Below are 19,900 nucleotides of genomic sequence, written 5' to 3'. Positions count from 1 at the left end.
TTATTACTCCATACACATTTTGCTTTAAATTACAATGCAATATGTGAAAATAATTTGTTCATCATCACAATGTTAGTGTCTCTGTATTCATTTTACTGTCACTGCTTTGTGGGAATAATTACATGATCATCTTGTCCTGCAAGGCACCGAACCAGCCTATGAGGTAAAGTAGTGGCCCAGGTATCTTCTAATTTGCCTCCCCTCCTGTGTTCCAGTGTTCCTTGCCCTCTCATGGTAAACATCCAGAAGTACTTTGTAATTTCTCCATTCCCATGCCTCTGGCCTCTGGTTCATGGTCCTCAGCAAAACTCGGAACTTGTGTGCCAGAATGCCAAAGGCATTCTCCACTACACGCCTGGCTCTGGAGAGTATGTAGTTAAATATTCTCTCATGGTGCTCCATGTTTCTGATTGAAAACGGGTTCATCGGGCGCTTGTTGATCCCAAAAGCATCGTCCGCTACTATACATGTAGCATGGGACAGGAACGTCATCACCAGGTAGAGACTTCTCTTCAGGGAGATTGAATATGTTGTTCGGACTCTCCAGGCCTTCTTTCAGTTCTGACCCATTGTAGATACTGGCATCGTTGCTGGAACCATCAGAGCCGACATCAATCCAGAGAAACTTGTAGTGTGCATCGACCAGGGCCATGAGGACAATGGAGAAGAAGCCCTTGTAGTTTCTGAACACAGAGCCAGTATTCCAAGGACAGGTGACCGCCACATGCTTGCCATCCAGAGCACCACAGCAGTGTGGAAATTGCCATCTCTTCTCAAACTGCTCAGCAATGGCGATCCACTCTTCAGTTGTAGTAGGACACTGGATCACCTCAGCAGCAAACTAGGATTTGATGGCATCGCAGACTTCATTAATGATGAGGGAGATGGTGTTTAGAGCAACTCTGAAGTTGTAGCACAGGCTTGGATAATTGTCACCGCAGGCCAAGTGTCGTAGAGTGATGGACAGCTTGAGACCAGGAGGGAGAGACTTTCTGTACCATGTGTGCTTCTTCTCTATTCTGCCTTCTACCCTTCGCAGCACCTCATCGTAGAGGCCTCTGGGAAATCTTGTGTTGTTGTAGTAGGCCTTCTCATCTTCTGTCTTCAGCTCATTTAGTAGAGAGCTATAGTGGCCATAGCGTTCTCTTCTTTTGTCAGACAGCCCTTTCCTGACCCACATAGACCTCAGTTTCCTCCTTCGCCTCGGTTTGTCCCTGCCCTGGAAAATATAAAGCAAAACATGATAAGTACATTGTCGAATGCTAGAAAAGCAAATAGCAAGAGGTGAGGTGAGGTGAAATGGGGTTTAACGTCGCGTACAAGATTATTGCACTTATATAGCGACGTGCATGTACGTGTGTGTGTGTGTGGCTGCTTGTACTAGTCTGGACTGATACCAATTTATAGTGCTAGCTCACTGAGATACCATGCCGCAGTTTAACATGAATACCCCACTCAGACACAGTATACTGACTCTGAGCTGACCAGTTCTTGTTTTATCCCCTTAATGCCGAGCGCCAGACAGGGTAACAACAAGTACCATATTATTAACGTCTTTTAGTATGAAGCGGTCGGGGATCGAACCCCAAACCTTCCGCTCTCCGGGCGGACGCTCTACCACTAGACCACGGAGTCGCTGCAAATAGCAAGAAATGACAAAGTGAAATAAGACAATTTTTACCCTTCAGAGGAGGTGCTGGGCCTGTAAGAGCTGCTTATCACGTTCTCTGAGGTGCATCAAAAGAAGCAATGCTGCTGCCTTCTTTTTCCTGGTTGTCTCATCATCCAAGTATGCCATTCTGCAGGAACTGAATTGTGATTAATTGTGATTGAAGCTTTTGGAGTCACACACGCCTCTGCTCTGTAGAGTTGCTCAGGACTGACTGAGGAAGATGCTCTGAGGCTGGCCTTTTACATGTCCACGTTACCATGACACATGGGAAACGCTTGAGCTACTCAAATTCGGCTATCTTCGACGACACCCTTGTCCAATCTCGATGTCATCGTACTCTAATACAATGGCTACACGACGTCATTGCGAGGGCTTCACGTAGTCGTGTTGCCTTCCTAAGACAATCGGGCAGCTTCTTGGTTCCTTCGTATTGACTTCTTCGGCGAGAAATGCCCGAAGGCACCGATAATCACACGAAGTAAAGACGAAGATGATACGATTTGACAAGATGCCCTCACGATGGCCTTACAAAGGGCAAAATGGACACACGAATTCAAAACGAAAATGAACCTTTCGGCAATTTTTGGGCATGCCAAAGATTTTGCCACTGCTCACGAAGTTGCTGCCGGAGCCCGAGAAACTCCACCGGCGATCATACGATGGCTTAAGGTGCCCTCACGAATGGCCCGATGTCTTTACGATCAGAGCCGAAGTTGAACATTTCCTTTATCGTGTGTCCATCTGGTGTCAATTTCGTGACAGTGTGACGCCTGCATAAATAATTACCTTCCACAGTGTATACTGTGCGAAAGCAGTCTAAAACCTGTACTCTTTTTCTTAGAAACAGATGTACCAAGATACATGTATTTTTTTATAAACTTGGGGAAAGTCTGTTTTCAATTTGTTCAACATTTTAAAGAAAGTCTCACTTTACTTTTACTTAAAGCGTGAACTAAGAAAGTTATATTTCATATGTATATTGCACAAATTGAGAAATTTGAAAGAAAATTTGATTTAAAGCAGTAAAGTGCTTGTGATATTCTTTGTGGCTGCCCATGTATTGCAGGAGTACTATTGTGGGGCATCAGACAACGAATACTTATTGTGTGTCGAGAGTTACCGGTGGGGCTAGACATGCTTACCCTTTCCGCAAAAGCCTCGTACCATCACTGGTATTCGGTGATCCATTCACATAATCTTCACCGCTATATTGCCTTTTAATGGCCAGTGGAATACGTTCTGGGTGATAATAGAGACTGGTGAGAGAGTGTGAGTGAGTTTGGTTTTACGCCGCTTTTAGCAATATTCCAGCAATATCACGGCGAAAATGGGCTTCACACATTGTACCCATGTCGGGAATCGAACCCGGGTCTTCGGCGTGACGAGCGAACGCTTTAACCACTAGGCTACCCAACCGCCCCTTCGAGACTGGTTATTCCTTTGCGTTGACATTTTATGTTTAAATAATTATGTCGACCTTTGTTTTCTGAATCACAATTTTCCATTCGTCCTTTGGCCACACCCCGTTCTTCTGTGCGTTACTGTTGCTCCTCCTCCAGTCCCACCTCTTGACTGAAGTGTTCCAGTTCTGGCCGTAGTAGGCAGTGATGTAGGGCAGAGTAGGGCAGGGGACGCGCACTCGGCAACCCTTGAAGTCAGTCCAGCAAGTGTCAAACTTCGGAAGAATGTACCTGGAAAAATATTCCAAGAATATTTATCTTGTTATCCTTATTCATGACTACCAAGAGTAAAAGCTGTTCAAATACCACCCATACAAATAACCCGAATAACTAAACTGGGCGGCAAAAGAAAGTATAGGTCGAGTTCCATGATCGATAAAAAAATAACAAGAAGAGGTTTTGTTGTGAATTATAATATAATCTAGGGAGGGGTCACAAATGATTGATCAACCACAGTTTGAATGAAATTGTGCAATCACAGGTAATGTAAGCCCAATGGCGGTGTAAGAAGTTTCATTTTCAAAAGTTGTCAAACACACTACAAGTTCATTGTCGACACAGTTGCCTTCAATAGCGTGTATGACCTCCAGCTGCCGCAATGCATGCTGTGATACGCCGCCTCATCGATGACGTCAGTCTTCTGATGACGTGGACTGGAATCCGTTGCCACTCGTCTCTCAGGGCCTGCTGCAATTCTTGTCTGTTGACGAGAGGCTGATGGCAGCGTGCACTAATCTGTCTGTCAAGATGGTCCCACAGATGTTCAATAGGATTCATATCGGGTGAGAGGGCAGGCAAGGGCAAAACGTCAACGTTCTGCTGGTTTAGAAAGTTCCGAGTCAGTCTTGCAGTATGGGGCCTGGTTTTGTCCTGTTGAAACAATGTCCCCTGCTGTTGGTTTTGTAAGAGTTATTGAGTGAGTTTGATTTTACGCCGCTTTTAGCAATATTCCAGCAATATCACGGCGGGGTTTTTGTAAGAACGGAAGCACAACTGGCTGCAACACTTGGTCTCTGTACTGTACAGCGTTCAGGTTTCCCTGTATAATCACCAAATCAGCCTTCTGGTCTCCACAAATACCGCCCCACACCATGACACCTCCTCCGCCGAATGGATGGACCTCTCGAATACACGCCGTAGCCAAACGTTCCCCTCTGCGTCGATAAACTCGTTCTCTGCCGTCATTTCGAAACAAGTTAAACCGACTTTCATCAGTAAACAGCACTCGATGCCAATCTCTCACTTGCCAGCGTCGAACCTGCCTCGCCCATCGCAGTCTCAGGCGTCGATGTTGAGCAGTCAGTACCATTCCTCGGTAAGGACGATACGCTCGGATTCCAGCAGCACGAAGTCGTCGTAGTACTGTACGTTGGCTAATGGGATGTCCCTATGCTGTTGCTGCCCACGCTGTCGCCGTTACGAATCTGTTTCACAGGTGAATGAGCCGTATCTGAGCGTCTTTCAGTAGTGTTGTCACTCGGGGTCGTCCGTTCTAGGTCTGTCCTGTGTCCTCCCTGTCTGCCTGTACTGTTGAATCACCCTGGCTACTGTCAATGGTGTACAACCAAACTTTCTGGCAAGTTGGACCTGTGTTGCCCCATTTCGGCCATACTGATGGCTCTCTCTCTATGCTCCTGTGACAGTCGTGGCATTTCTTTATGTGCTTTCATCACGTATGGTTATACCCTGCAGACGAACGCATCTATACAGCTAACATGCACGTGCAGTTTATGCCATAGACGGGAAACCTGTTTCAATATTTTTTTGTCACCGCACGAGCGCCGTCAAGGGTGGTGCGTTCGGGTGAGGTGGTTTTTGGTACCTGTTCCTGGGCAGCCATATTCCCAATACCCACTTTCCACTAGTTATCGCTGTTTTAAAGAAAATTACAAATTGCCAACCTATACGTTCTTTTGCCGCTTAGTTTATAAGAACTATAGACCAACAGCAACCAAAGCAGGGCCACCTGATCACAATGGCACTCTGCTTCATGCATGCGGACCCAGCAGGATCCAGTCATTCCGCACCCAGATGCCAATGGCAAGCAGCGTGAGTGAGTTAGTGAGTTAAAAAGATAAACAGAACATCGGCATTGTCTCAGCCATAAGTGATGCCAGCAAATTGTACATCTTTGAAATTATACCAGTGAAGGCCAGTAAAACAAAGGGCCTTGTACATGTAACCAGATTCAACTTTATATAAATCAACTGCAAGTGATTCAATGGCATTCGATAGGAACCAAACAGTTTTTGTGTTTTATGTATGCATAAACCTGAAAACATAGGCCACGCCCACTAGCGGACAAATGTTTCATGACTGGCTGATAACAGAGTGGGCGAAGCTTGTGTTGCATTATTGCACTTTTCGTTGTTATTTTGTGTTCGTTGAGGTATAAGCATAAAACACGATGTACACAAGCTGATTAACATGGTACAAATACACACGCAAAATATACTCTTCAAAAAAAGAAACGCAAATAAAAAGCAAAATAAGCGGACCAAGAGGTGCAAAATGTGTGAGTGAGTTGTGTTTAACGTCGCTTTTAACAGTATTCCAGTCATATTGCGGCGTGTCAACTTAATGTGGGAGGAAAGTGATGCAGGTCTTAGACGTTTACCAGTTCGGTGAAACCCACGAGCACGGGTATGGTGCTGACAAACCTAGAAACATAATCGGGGCGAACCGGGATTCGAACCCACAATCATAGGTTTCTGGCGTGTCCAAGGGACGCAACTCTGCACAGCGAATCGCGGCGCTTTAGACGACTGGGCCACCCGTGTCCCCAGGTGCAAAATGAAGAGGTTTAATGTGTTATAGTGTCTGTGACAAATTTCCCGGATCGAACAAGGATCACAACAAGGACATACGCGTTATTTAGGTAGCTGACCTTAACCTTGGACTTTTCCTATGTACCGATAACTGAGATGACTTCAATCGCAAGGTGTTCTCTCCACAATATTTTGGGTCATTATCTTGTACGGTTCCTCGTATAAATGTACTTTCCTACCTCGCACAAATCTGGCTTTGTGTTTTTTATTTTGAAGTTAATTCCTTTAATAGATAGGGGCACGGGTGGCCCAGTCGTCTAAAGAGCCGCGATTCGCTGTGCAGAGTTGCGTCCCTTGGACACGATAGAAACCTATGATCGTGGGTTCGAATCCCGGTCCGCCCCAATTATGTTTCTAGGTTTGTTAGCGCCATACCCGTGCTCGTGGGTCTCACCGAAGTGTCTGAGACCTGCATCACTTCGGGTTTTCCTCCCCCATCAAGCTGACACGCCGTGATATAACTGGAATCCTGTTAAAAGCGGCGTTAAACCAAACTCACTCACTCACTCACTCACTCACTTTAATAGATAGGCTAGAAGCTAGTCCTACTGAAAAAGAAACGCGTTTGGCAAAGGCATATATGGGATATGTTTGGATGGGGTAAAACATTGCATTATAAACACTCACTTGTACTTCTTGCCATTGGTAGAGTCGGTGGTTCCAACCCATCTGTGCGTCTTCTCTTCATAGATGAAATACACATCGATCTTGATATTGTTAGCAATAACGGCTATTTGGTGACTATCAGACCTCTGCAATGGAGTGAGAGAAGCATATTGCTCATATAGAATACTAAACGAGCTCCAATTTTATGAAACGAGTGAATAGTTGTGGTATGTGACGAGCGAAAGCGAGTCAGATACCACAACTATTCACGAGTTTCATAAAATTGGTTTTACACGGGAGCGAGTTTAGTATTTTATTTATTACTTGCCATTTATAACTTTTTGGAGTGTGAATAAGCTGACACCTACACGATCCACGGCATTATTACTTGCCCGTGAAGAGATCACCCGTTTAATAAACATACAGCTTTATTACACATTGTGTAATACCGAAACGCGTGCTTATGTACTCTCGGAACACGTTTCACGAACAAATATTGAAAGCTCTCAACATCCCTTGGCTTATTCAACGATATTGTGTGTGGAGATGATAGATCACTGAGAGGAGCTTATGCACACTCGATGACCCCAGCAACCTTGTTGCTAGGGTGACGTCACATGGCATTGTTTCGCCGATGGGTCTTGCAACAAAATTCCACAAATTACGTCATCGGGTATTGTGACGTCATTGTAAACTTTGAGGTGCAAGGCCCCGTTCCACAAGGCCATCGTATTGTAGCGCAACGACAGTCGTCGGTCTAAGTTAAAGTATGTGAGTTGCGATAGTCTTAGCCCTACGATAATTTTGTGAATTCTAAAGGTGGACCGTAGTATGGTATTAAATTCATACCTTTCAACTTTTGACGTGTTTGAAGTATTATTCTGTTAAACTCAGTTGGACTTTGCCGTGGATCGTGTAGGTGTCAGCTAGCCTATTCATACTCAACAGTATAATTCTAAAAACGTTGTTAATGGCAAGTAATAAATAAAATACTAAACTCGCTCCCGTGTAAAACCAATTTTATGAAACTCGTGAATAGTTGTGGTATCTGACGAGCGAAAGCGAGTCAGATACCACAACTATTCACGAGTTTCATAAAATTGGTATTACACGGGAGCGAGTTTAGTATTCTATATTTATAATACTTTGTCTAACATAATCCTAACAATAACATTTCACTAAATCTTGTATGACGATAATTGTCAGGGAACTTTGGAACATATGAGGAACTGATATGCGTTCAGATTTTACAGTCAAATCAAAAGTGGATAGTACTATTTTACGAGCCATACCCTGGAAAAAGGAAGGGTTATCTTACCCTTTAGACTTTCTTTGTTAATGTTTGCATTACTACTGGCAAACGCGATGTCAAAGCAAACCCAGGCCTATTGACAAAGACGATCAACTTCATCAGCGTAAATACACCAATACCAATCTCATGAATGCTCTATTGGATTTCAAATCTGATCTGAGCAAGTTATGATACCTATGTACTGCAAAGAGTGAGTGAGTGAGTGAGTGAGGTTTAACGCCGCTTTTAACAGTATTCCAGTTATATCACGGCGTGTCAGCTTAATGTGGGAGGAAAGCCCGAAGTGATGCAGGTCTCAGACAATTACCACAAGAAACCCACGAGCACGGGTATGTTGTGACAAACCTAGAAACATAATTGGGGCGAACCGGGATTCGAACCCACAATCATAGGTTTCTGGCGTGCCCAAGGGACGCAAATCTGCACAGCGAATCGCGGCGCCTTTGACACGTGGGCGACCCGTGCCCCCTGTACTGTAAAGAAGAGTTAAAACCCGAATATCGTAAAGAAGCGTTAAAACCTGGATTCCATGAAAAGAGTTGTCTGTAAAACCATATATTCTTACCTTCCCTTTCACGTGGACGAGTTTAAACCCTGCTTTCAAAAACGCCGGCACGATGTTTGCACTGTAGTGCTGAATGGGAATCTCTACGTCTATATCATTGGTATAGGGGATCAAACCACACTGGCGATACCAACCTGATAAACGAAAAACATTATGTTTGGAGAAATCAAAATGAAGTAATAGTGTGGCACAATGTCAGCCACCGGCCAATTCTGAACCTTTGCATGTTCAACATCTCTTATGCATATATGCATGAATCAGGTCCAGCAAGCGCCACTTTGGTGTATGATCCCAAACTGGCCTCCACAGGAGATATCGGCCCCCAGCGTGAGATACAGAGTATACTACACTCATTCTCTTTTCATTCAGTTTCGTAAAAAAATGGTATCTAACGAGATTGAGTGTGGTATTATATTTATTACCCAAGTTAAATTTAAGTGTATTATGCCCATATGCATTGATAAAATGTCCATGCATACGCATTAACAACATGTTCCTACTCTCGTATGTGTACAGAATTTTAAGAATTTCTTCAGCTTATGGTAAATCAAGCGCATTTGCATCAGTACGCAGGGCAACTGTAAGAAAATGTCAATAAGTGCGGAATTGCACCGTCTCCATGACGTCACAATCAAATGACGTCACAAATCTGCTGCTGAAAGGGGTTTTCTACCCTTTTTACACTCAAGACACCGCTTATTATTGTTTACCAACTGAAACAGTTTGAAGAATTTTGTTGAATGATAAATAGAATCTCACTCTCGTGAGTGTTGATATTAAATTCATGAACACGATTAAAGTTCAAAACCTCCTCGGCAAGCCTCCGAGTTGTAAACTTTTATCAACTCGTATAGATGTAATAGTATTTGATATTGTAGCGGCCCGGACCTGGACTTCCGATAAGCCTTCATCGTCTGGATGCCACTCGTGAATAAATGGCTTTATATTCAACCAGGTGTAACAATATTTCACACAATGCTTACTCATAAGTAGATACCTCTGAGGTTTAAGGTTTATTACACATGGATCAGTGTCAAGACACATTAATTATTACTTTAATGGTTACTTTAATGGTGGTTTATATATATACTCTCTCACTCTCTCTCTCTCTCTCTCTCTCTCTCTCTCTCTCTCTCTCTCTATACATATATATACTGAATAGCTTGACAATTACTTAGATATCAATTATTTTACGTTTCACTGTATTCTATGGAGCTGTATCAATACTGCATGCCATGATCCTATGCGAGATTTCTTACCAAAACGAATTTCATAACCTTGAATTACGTGAAAACGAGGTTGTCATTAATATACTGGTATATACTGCAAAACTAGTTACAGTTTACAGGACAGATATGATATATTTCGCTCACTGTCATATAACCATTAGAATACAACACTGTCAGTCAAATATTTAGGGAATATTTCTTTCTTTTAATTATTCACAAGCTGTCATAAATTTTACAATTAACAATTCCCCACATGGGTGACATGTTTGAAGCCGAATCGGATTTTGTGGTTTGTCTTGTTTCCTATTTAGATGGGTGCACGTGTTTATTTCTTTTTGAACTCTCTCATTAGAGAGTGACACACTAGAAGTGGTTTTAGAGATTGTACCGATGATTGGTGAATCAAGGCCTAAACACATACAAAGGAAAGGAAAACATGAATATGTGTTTGAGAAATCAGGTTCAAAACGCATTATTTGTATCGTTCTCAGAAGAGCCTGGTCACAGCTTGATTAGATATATTTCTATTTCTAATAATCTGACGATCCCATAAACGGATTGATCCCACCCAATCTAGTTAGGACAGGAGAGTGGACGTCCTTCCCTGTCTCACAAGATAGCCAAAAGGATACTGTTTCAACATGACAATGTCAGCCCCATACTGTTCGAGGACATCAATAACGTACCCGTGTTGGGCTAGCTGTAACGCTCATAAAACCTGTCACTGATAGAACATCTCTGGGATAATCTAGGGCGACGGATAAGACAACGTCCAAACTTGCAACAGCAGCTGGAACGTGAGTTATTGGGGCAGTGGGATCGCATTTCCAATGACGTCATCGATGAAGCTTCGTGTCCAAGCCTGTCTGGACGCCCGCGCGGGTCACACAAGATAATGATGCCAGCACGATGTTGCTATGGAAGCGTTCAGAGGCTTTGTTGCCCGACGTTCATCTGTTTAGTTTGGTGAAAAGTGACAGTTAGGGCCCCCGATGTGTTTCATGGCTTCTTGGTTAATTGTCTTTGGGCGTGTTGTATCAAAATCATTGAACATACAAATGAATTTGAACATGTTGAATGTTCTAAAAAAAACAATGAGTGGGAGAGTATGATTTTACGCCGTTTTAGCAATATTCAAGTAAACACCAGAAAATGGCTTCACACATTGAGCCCATGTCGGGAATGGAACGCGGGTCTTCGGTGTGACGAGCGAACGCTTTAACCGCTCGGCTACCCGACCGGCCTTCTACGCGTGCCAAAAGCTAATTCTTCTCCTATCAGAGAAAAACATGCGTGTTTTAAAGGTTGACTGAAACAAAATTCACACGCACGCACGCACGCTAACTCACTCACTCACTCACTCACCAAGAAACTGTGGAGGGTTACGTTATATAATGCCGTAAAAGATGATCTCACCGAGACATGTGCCGCCACTGATCCAGAACAGGACGCCAAGGTGATCCAGAACCCTTTTCGCTTGGCACAGGACTTGTGCCCCATTTCGTGTCAGGTAACTTCCTTCCGGATGGGTTTGACCGAGATATGCTTGAGCCCCTTGATAGTCACACTCAGTGAACTTGGCCTTCAGCACCTGGGCCAGGAACTGTTCTACTGGGTGCGGGAGGTAGATCCAAATGCCGTCCACCATCGTGAGTCGCACATCGAATCTAAACAGTACAGAATGGACATCCTTCTACTATACTGTCACACGAGTACTGCACGACACACCTGTCTCAATCTTGACACATACTATCAACGCCAACGCATTAATGGTCTGATATTTTCATTAAAAACTCTCCATGAAAACAAATTTTACCGTGAAACAAAATGGACCCCACTCCATCACAATTGAAAAGGAGATGTTATTTTAATAGATTTAAAGTTTGAATCAAACTTAAATCTCAACCCATAATCCTTAAAAAAGTATAAAGTATTGTTACATTAATTATAAGCTCATCTTTCCGAGGCAAGAGAGTTAACTGACTATAAAAGTCAAGTTTCCACACTTGCCGAACTAGGGTGGTATTATGGAGTTACATTTTGGCTGGACTAACGAGTCTATGCATGGTCCAATGAAATTCGCGCAACGAAATCGAAATCCGGTTCGTAAACTGTCATGCAGATTTCGATCGATTGCAGGATTTGCAAAACATGTGCACCGCCAACTCGTTGTCAACAGATATTTTCCAAATCTTTTCCTGTTTTTAATCAAGGTGCATTTGATGCATTTCGCAATGTAAGACCCGTTTTATCACAATATAGATCTTGATTATCGATCAGATGGTCCTGAATGGGCGCCGCCATTTTATTTGAAGCAAATGCATGTGATACGAGAGGTGGAATCTGATTAGTCAATAGGAGAGGCTTAGAAGGGACATAACTCGTAATAGCCACTGGTGGCGCTACGATTCAAGCCTCGTTCGGCTAGGGTGGAAACTGGACTTTTAAAGTAAAAACTCTCTTGCCTCGGGAAGATGTTATAAGCTGTGCTCAGGGATAGAGTATTATGTTGATCTTAAACTGCTCTTTTGTCTTCAGCAATTATTTCATAGCTGTCAATTGAACACCCAAAGCAAAACAGAAGTCCAAGAAATTACAAAATTAATAGTTGTAAAAGGACAAATAATCAAGTCGCATAGGCCACTATTTTACAAACATGTTCGTAGTGAAGACGGTTCCTGAAAATATATTTCCTCGTTTTAGTTAGGCTGTAGAAAGTATATGATCACAAACACGTTCAAAAATGAGGCTATATCAGAAAAGAATATAAAAGTGTGTCCGATGTAATTCCCTATTTTGACTTGTACCATAATTCCCGTGCTTTTTCATGTGAACAATTGACTTGACTTTGCATGTGTTTGTGCCGGGTGTCACCGGTGGGGCAGGATACGCTCACCTTTTCGCGAACACCTGGTATCATTACTATTTGATAGTGATTCATAAATGCATGCTCATGATATAGTCGAAAGATTTCTAGTGGACATGGAAAGGGTTCTGTCGCTTTATTTATTTGAAATCGAAAAAACATGATTTTTTCACCTTTCATCAGGAAAAGTCGACTTAACTGTCTTTTGGAGACAGGGAGAGAGAGAGCAAGAGAGAGAGAGAGAGAGAGAGAGAGAGAGAGAGAGAGAGAGAGAGAGAGACGTTGAATGTGCCTCTTCATTAGAGGACAATAAATGTAAAATAATTCAGAGTATTATTTTTATAAAATACTCGGCTACAAATAAAACGCAAATGTCAATAATTCTGCAGATATATGTTGATACATGTGTTGTTTCTAATTCTATCAGTTCGAGTTTGCAAAATCAAATTGTCCATAGCTTCAATTTGTTTGCACATCTTCAAAAGTCCCAGTGCACGGCATGGTCTTGAAAGCAATGACTTTCCCTTTATGTCAGCAATATTCTAGCAGCAAAATAACCTATACCACTCAGATAACTTAAGGCTGTAATGGATAGGTGCTTGAGCATAATTGTCCTTTATAAACTGAGGAGCACAGGAAATTATACCTCTCAGTTGATTTTATCATTTGGATGGTTTTTATTTGAAAATGTTTTAAGTTAGCAATATTGTCAGAACCATACCCTGCTCGTCGGTTTCCCCGAATTGGTAAACATCTAAGACTTGCATCACTTTACTCCCACATCCATCCGACACGCCGGGTGATTGGAATAGTGTTCAAAGCGGCGTTAAACCAAACTCACTCACTCATTCAAAATAGAATACTTTGAAATGTGTTTGTACCACGCGTCATACTATAAATACAACACATGGGTTGACAGATGCCATGAGTCAAAGTGAGTGAGTGAGTGAGTATGGTTTTACGCCGCTTATAGCAATATTCCAGCAATATCATGGCGGGGGACACCAGAAATGGGCTTCACGCATTGTACCCATGTCGGGAATCGAACCCGGGTCTTCGGCGTGACGAGCGAACGCTTTAACCACTAGGCTACCCGACTGCCCCCATGAGTCAAAGAGGTTAAGGTCACATCTTATACCTGTCATATGCTCCTGCGCTGTTTCCAAATGTAGGGTTGAATCCTTTGAAGATCTGTCTGTTCGTGGTACTCGATGGTTCAAGCCCACTGTGCCACCTGTAGTCATCGTCCCGTTCGTAGAACACCACTGATGCAGAACCAGGCTTCCCGCCTGGCGGATGAAGTAATGTGTAGGGATACTGGGGACAGTGAGCCGCTCCAAGGACAGCAGACGGGGATCAGGAGAGGCCAACTCATGCAGCACAATACCATGGTCATTGAGATCTTGATGGAGAGACCCCTGAAACAAAACTTCCGATTCAAATGTTCAGCTTTACAGGTTAGCCCACGAGGACGTAGTGTCTAATCGCGGTTTAATCAACCATTGCAACGATTAGACACTGGGGTCCGAGTGGTCTATTATACTTAAACCATGTCCAACATTTATAGCACCGAAAATGCTTTAAAAAATCGTTTTGCTAAAGGTATTTTGAAAGATATTCTGGAACACTGTGCTCAACCGTGAGAACACTGAAGCACGTGCAGCTCGCACGTTGCCGATTTTGGTTATAAAATGCATATCCCGGGGCAAGTATACTATTCATTTTGGACCAACTCGAGCACTTTTATCAACAAATTATGAACAAACATAGCACTGATCAAGATAATAGTAATTTCGTTGCCATCTGTTCGTTTCGTTTGACGAAAAGCTTCCCAATTACAAGTACTGCACAAATACTAGACTTCATAGAGTAACATACTGTATTGAAAAACGCATAAAACGTATTTCGCAGTTCATAAATAGATGAGCCAGTTGTCATGACGTGAGTTATTTATTTCAGACAATTTTTCCCATGTGGCCGTGGCAGAAGACAACATTCGTAAGCCTTCCGTGAGGGCTTCGTGGGTTCGAATTCCGCTGGCGACAAACGCTTTTCATGAAACTTTCTATCATCAAGATAAATGATCGGGGGAAAAAAGAAGTTCCGTCATTGCCAAGTGGTGTTTAACCAGCAATTCAGTTAGTTAGATGAAAATCATATGAATGGATCACTGAAAATCTATGGTGACACCAGGTGTTTGCGAGAAAGGTACGAGGGGCGTTCAATACGTTTTGCAACTTGGGCATTTGTGTTTACACAAACAATGTCAACTTATGGCAGGTGTGACACTAGTCATAACATCAGGTTGACACGTGTCATAACAAGTTCCAGACACAACAATAAGTTAGAAGTGCACGTGATGGCTTCATTCACCTAAGGGGCGGTCGGGTAGCCTAGTGGTTAAAGCGTTCGCTCGTCACGCCGAAGACCCGGTCTCGATTACCGACACGGGCACAATGTGTGAAGCCCATTTCCGGTGTCCCCCGCCATGATGTTGCTGGAATATTGCTAAAAGCGGCGTAAAACCATACTCACTCACTCACTCACTCATTCATATAAGGGTGGTCACAATCATGGATTCTCGCAAACATGAACAACGCGCTGTAATAAAGTTCCTAATAGCTCCGGCTCACAAGTCGAGAATTGCACAGGCCGTTATATGTGAATGAGGATTCGAACAGTTAATTCACCCACCCTACAGCCCAGGCTTAGCCCCTAGTGACTATTTCCTGTTCCGGCAAATGAGATTTGCCCTACGTGGAAGACGCTTGCAGGATGACGAGGACATGAAGGCTGCCACAGAGGCGTGGTTTGAGGGCCAATCTGCGGATTTCTATAAAAGTGGTATTAAAAGCTTGAAGGACAAACGAAATAAGTGTATTGAGGTGAATGGAGATCATATTGTAAAATGAAAGTGCAAAAGATATTCTGCGACTTGGTCTTATGTTGAAGTTGCAAAACTTACTGAACGCCCCTCGTAATATAAGCATGTGCCGCTCCGCTCCTCACACACGTTCATCGAACCTCACAGTTGCTGTGTCACGCAAACGTGCTGCGCAACACAAACTGTACACGGAGTTTATCAGCATTTGTGGATTATGCGAATTGTTGCATTTTTTATATTCAAAATTATATCTAAAAAGAATAAATACATGTAGAAGTATTCTATGAGTTCTGAATAGACACCAGTACAGTTCATGTTATGGATAAAATAACGGTAAATTAGAGTTATGTTTCCTTTTGCCCCTCATCATATAAAGAACAATTAACTCCCAGCACCTAGTTCATTACAAGAGTCTGTAAAACCAAAATTTACTGGACCATTTTTCGACCTTAGTTTTGACAAGTATTTCTTGCAACTTCAGCAGTTTCTGAGAAAACCTGTCCCCATTGCACACACTATGCACATACTATGCACATACTATGCACACACTATGCACATACTATGCACACACTATGCACATACTATGCAAGCTGCAAGGGCCATAACTCGGCTGGCGAAATTGTCAGAGAAAGTTGTCTTTACCTTGGATTATTTGTGGAATGTGTTATGGTGTGTTTGACCTACCCTTTTGTCCCAGTCTGCTCCAAAGACCCCGAGTGAGATGACATCTCCGCCCGAACACAGGATACAGGGCGGCTCCGACTCATTGGCAGACAACAGGCGCTGCAGTACGGCCGGTTCGATGACAAATATGGGGATACCTCGATGTAGGCACTTGCTGGTGAATGTGTTGAGCAGTTCCTGTTTTAATGAAATGATGAAAATCAATTACAGGCTAGGTTAAGAAAGAAACGTTTCAAACATTGTCTCGTTTAGTCTCCAAGTTACATCCTAAAGCAATAGAATTATTGACTTTCTCCTTTCTTTCTCTACTTCAGTAGGGGGACACGGGTGGTCCGGTCGTCTAAGGCGCCGCGATTTGCTGTGCAGAGTTGCGTCCCTTAGGCACGCCAGAAATCTACTCGCCCCGAGTATGTTTCTAGATTTGTCAGCACCAGACCCGTGTTCGTGGGTTTCACCGAACTGGTAAACGTCTGAGACCTGCATCACTTCTGGATTTCCTCCCACATTAAGCTGATATGCCGCGATATAACTGGAATAATGTTAAAAGCGGCGTTAAATCCAACTCACTCACTCACTCCTTGTCGAACTGGAATTCCGCAGTTACATTGTGGCTGGACTAACGAGTCTGTGCATAGTCAAATCAAAATTTCACAACGAACTAGACATCCAGTTGTAAAACTCAGTCGACTGCAGGATTGGCAAAGCATGTGTACCGCCAACTGGGCGTCGACATATATTTCGCTAATCTTTTCAGGTTTTTAATCAAGGTGCTCAAGTAAGTTGATGCACTTCGTGAGGTAAGACCCGTTTTAATACAAAATAGATCTTGATTATCGATTAGATCGTCTTGACTAGGCACCGTCATTATGTTTGAAGCATATGCAAGTGATACGAGAGGTGGAATCGGATTAATCAAAAGTAGGGACATTGAAGGGACATAATTCGTAATAGCCACTTGTGTCGCTACGATTGAGCCTGGAAATTCCTGGTTCGGCAAGGGTGGAAGGATAAGATATACTGAACAAAATTAAAAACTTCACAATCCTAAAATTTTAATGTTTTGACCAGATATCATTGTGTATTTAAACAGTAATGGCTACGTATTGTCTTCAGATAACACCCGTTTTTGTGCAGGTGAATCGATCAAAATCATCTGCACAGCACTATAGTGGCAAAAGTGGTTTTTCACGTGCAACTGGTCACGTGGCCAAAATACCGCATATGTTTTCAGCCATACTTGTTAGCAGTCATTAACAAAAAAAAAGAAAATCAGAAGAAAACAAAAGTCTTTATGGCCATTTGTCATGCCACGCCTTTCAAATGTGCAACGTGAAGGTGCCATCAGCATGTTGCAGACGGGAACGTCCGTAGCTGAAGTCGCAAGGACGATGGGTTGTAGTCGACGGACTGTTTATGATCGACCAGGTCGGCCAGGTCGACCACGAGTGACGTCACATGCAGAGGATCGTCAGATTGTCTTACGTCACTTCCGTAACCGATTTTTGACGGCTACATCAACCAGAAATGAACTGTTTAGGTGTAGACTGAGTGCGCAAACTGTTCGAAACCGCCTGAGAACTGCTCACCTTCAAGAACGACGGCCATACTGCGGGCCGATTCTGGCTCAATTACACAGACGTCAACGTCCATTGTGGGCACAGCGACACTTACGATGGACTCAGTGGAATTGGAATCAAGTCATCTTCAGTGGTGAATCCCGATTTAATCTTCGATTTGCTGATGGTAGGGGGAGGGCGTGGAGGCGCCGTCATGAACGTTACGCCCAGTGTTGTGTACAGGAAGTTGACAGATTTCGAGGCGGAAATGTCATGGTGTGGGGTCCTTTCTGTGGCAATGCACGTTCCAGGCTCCTTGTCATCCGTGGCAACCTCAACGCTGCTGCTTACCGCGACCAGGTACTGGCACCAGAACTTCTGCCTTTTATGGCAGCACATGGACCCGGTTTGATCTTCCAACACGACAATGCCAGACCCCACACAGCAATTTTGACAAGGAATTTCCTTCAGAATGCGGGAGTCAACGTCATGGACTGGCCGTCAAGGTCTCCCGACCTCAATCCCATCGAACACGTTTGGGATGCTCTTGGCAGAAGTCTGCGCACTCTCCAGAACCAACCACAGAACTTGCAAGATCTTGGCACCATTTTGCAGCAACAATGGCGTCGTCTTCCCAATCATGTGTTTAAAAGCATCACAAGGTCCATGCGGAGGCGTTGTGTGGCAGTTGGCAACGCACATGGTGTCCATACACGCTACTGAACTTGTGTGCCATCAGATACTCGTGCTTGGGACTTATGATTTAAACAGTTGATGTTATTACCGAATACCGTAGGTGCTGGGAACAAATTATGGTTACCACCGTTAATTAAAATCCTTCTTTGGACACTAATGATTAAAAATTACCTTCTCTGATACATTTGTCCGTTGTATTTCATATATGGGATTACTTTTAAAAATGTGAAGTTTTTAATTTGACTCAGTATATATGGATGAACAACTTCTTTCTTAGTATTAGGAGCGACGTTTCGGTGTAGGTTCTAACATGGTTATAGAGCAACTGATGACGGTGTTAGAACGTACACTGAAACGTCGCTCCTAATTGTAATACTGAAATTGTTCATCCGTATATCTTATCCTTACTTAGTACTCCAACTTCTAAATGCCTCTCAAAGAAGTGGACTTTTATAGTCTGTTAACTCCCTTGCCTCGGAAAGATGATCATCATCCAGCTGATAGTGACAAGCGTGGTCTGCTATCCCTCTGTAATAATGACATGCTGCTCTTTCCACTCCATCACATGAGACAATGATCATAAGGCAACGGATTAAGAATGCTTCCCATTTGGATCGGTCGTAAAATCGATTTGGATTGTAAACTCAAACGATGTGTATCAGTTCGGAAACTGTGGTTAGTGACCTTGATTGAAATACATGTACGTGTACAGTTCCATAAATGAAAAATGGAGCTGTTAAATTCTCCTACGAACAGAATGTAGACCCACACTGGAATTTTAGAATGAAGTCGAACTAAACTAGGGGCACCTGGAGCAGATGACACATCCTCCCGATCTGATGCAACAATAAATAAAATAACATCCCAAATCATTTAATGGTACCCGTTCAACACTTGACTAATCTGTATAGCAAGTTTCATAAAAAGCATATTCAACGTTAAAAAATCTAGATCATCAAAAGGTACCAGTTCACCACCAGACTGATCTGTATAACAAGTTTCAACAAGAAATATACAATGGATATGGAGTTCTGGACAGACATGCTGGTATTAAATACCCTAAACAGCAAAAGAAATAAGCTATGAGGGTTAATTTTGGGATAAAAGTATTAAAACTCAGTGTTCACTATGCAAGTGCTCTAAATGTTATGAACAATTAAATGTTTCTAAAAGAAATAAAAAGGTCCTTGATGAACGGATTCTATGTCTTACCTGTATTGGATGTTTTCTAAACGTGAAGTGAAGAATAAACCATCCAAAGCCAAGCAACAGCAGAGAACAGATGATGCATGATATACGATTCCAGTGGCGTATGTACAACCGACGCATTCTAGAATTTAAAAACTGTAGCGTTTTAGTATCATATAACCAGTCACTCGCTTTATCCATACGATGTCTCTATATAAATGAGTGCGCACGTGTAACAGCGCCGGAAGTGTGTATTGAGCGCTAGCAGACCACATGGCTGCCGACTACACTTGACTGAGTGTATTGACATGTAATGAGAGAATACAACCTTTCCCTGGAAAGCCGAGTGTTTGT

General features: G+C 43.0%; 1 pseudogene; it reads right to left on the bottom strand.

Annotated features, from left to right (window-relative positions):
* Positions 1–388: 388 nt before the first annotated feature.
* LOC139470500 (ribitol-5-phosphate transferase FKTN-like) lies at positions 389–19,687 on the bottom strand (annotated as a pseudogene).
* Positions 19,688–19,900: the final 213 nt, after the last annotated feature.

The sequence above is a fragment of the Haliotis cracherodii genome, unplaced genomic scaffold, assembly GCF_022045235.1.
Source record: "Haliotis cracherodii isolate W230 unplaced genomic scaffold, xgHalCrac1.p SCAF_20, whole genome shotgun sequence".
Classification (NCBI taxonomy): Eukaryota; Metazoa; Mollusca; class Gastropoda; order Lepetellida; family Haliotidae; genus Haliotis; species Haliotis cracherodii.
Note: the sequence above shows the minus strand (reverse complement) of the source record. Positions and strands in the feature narration are given on the sequence as shown.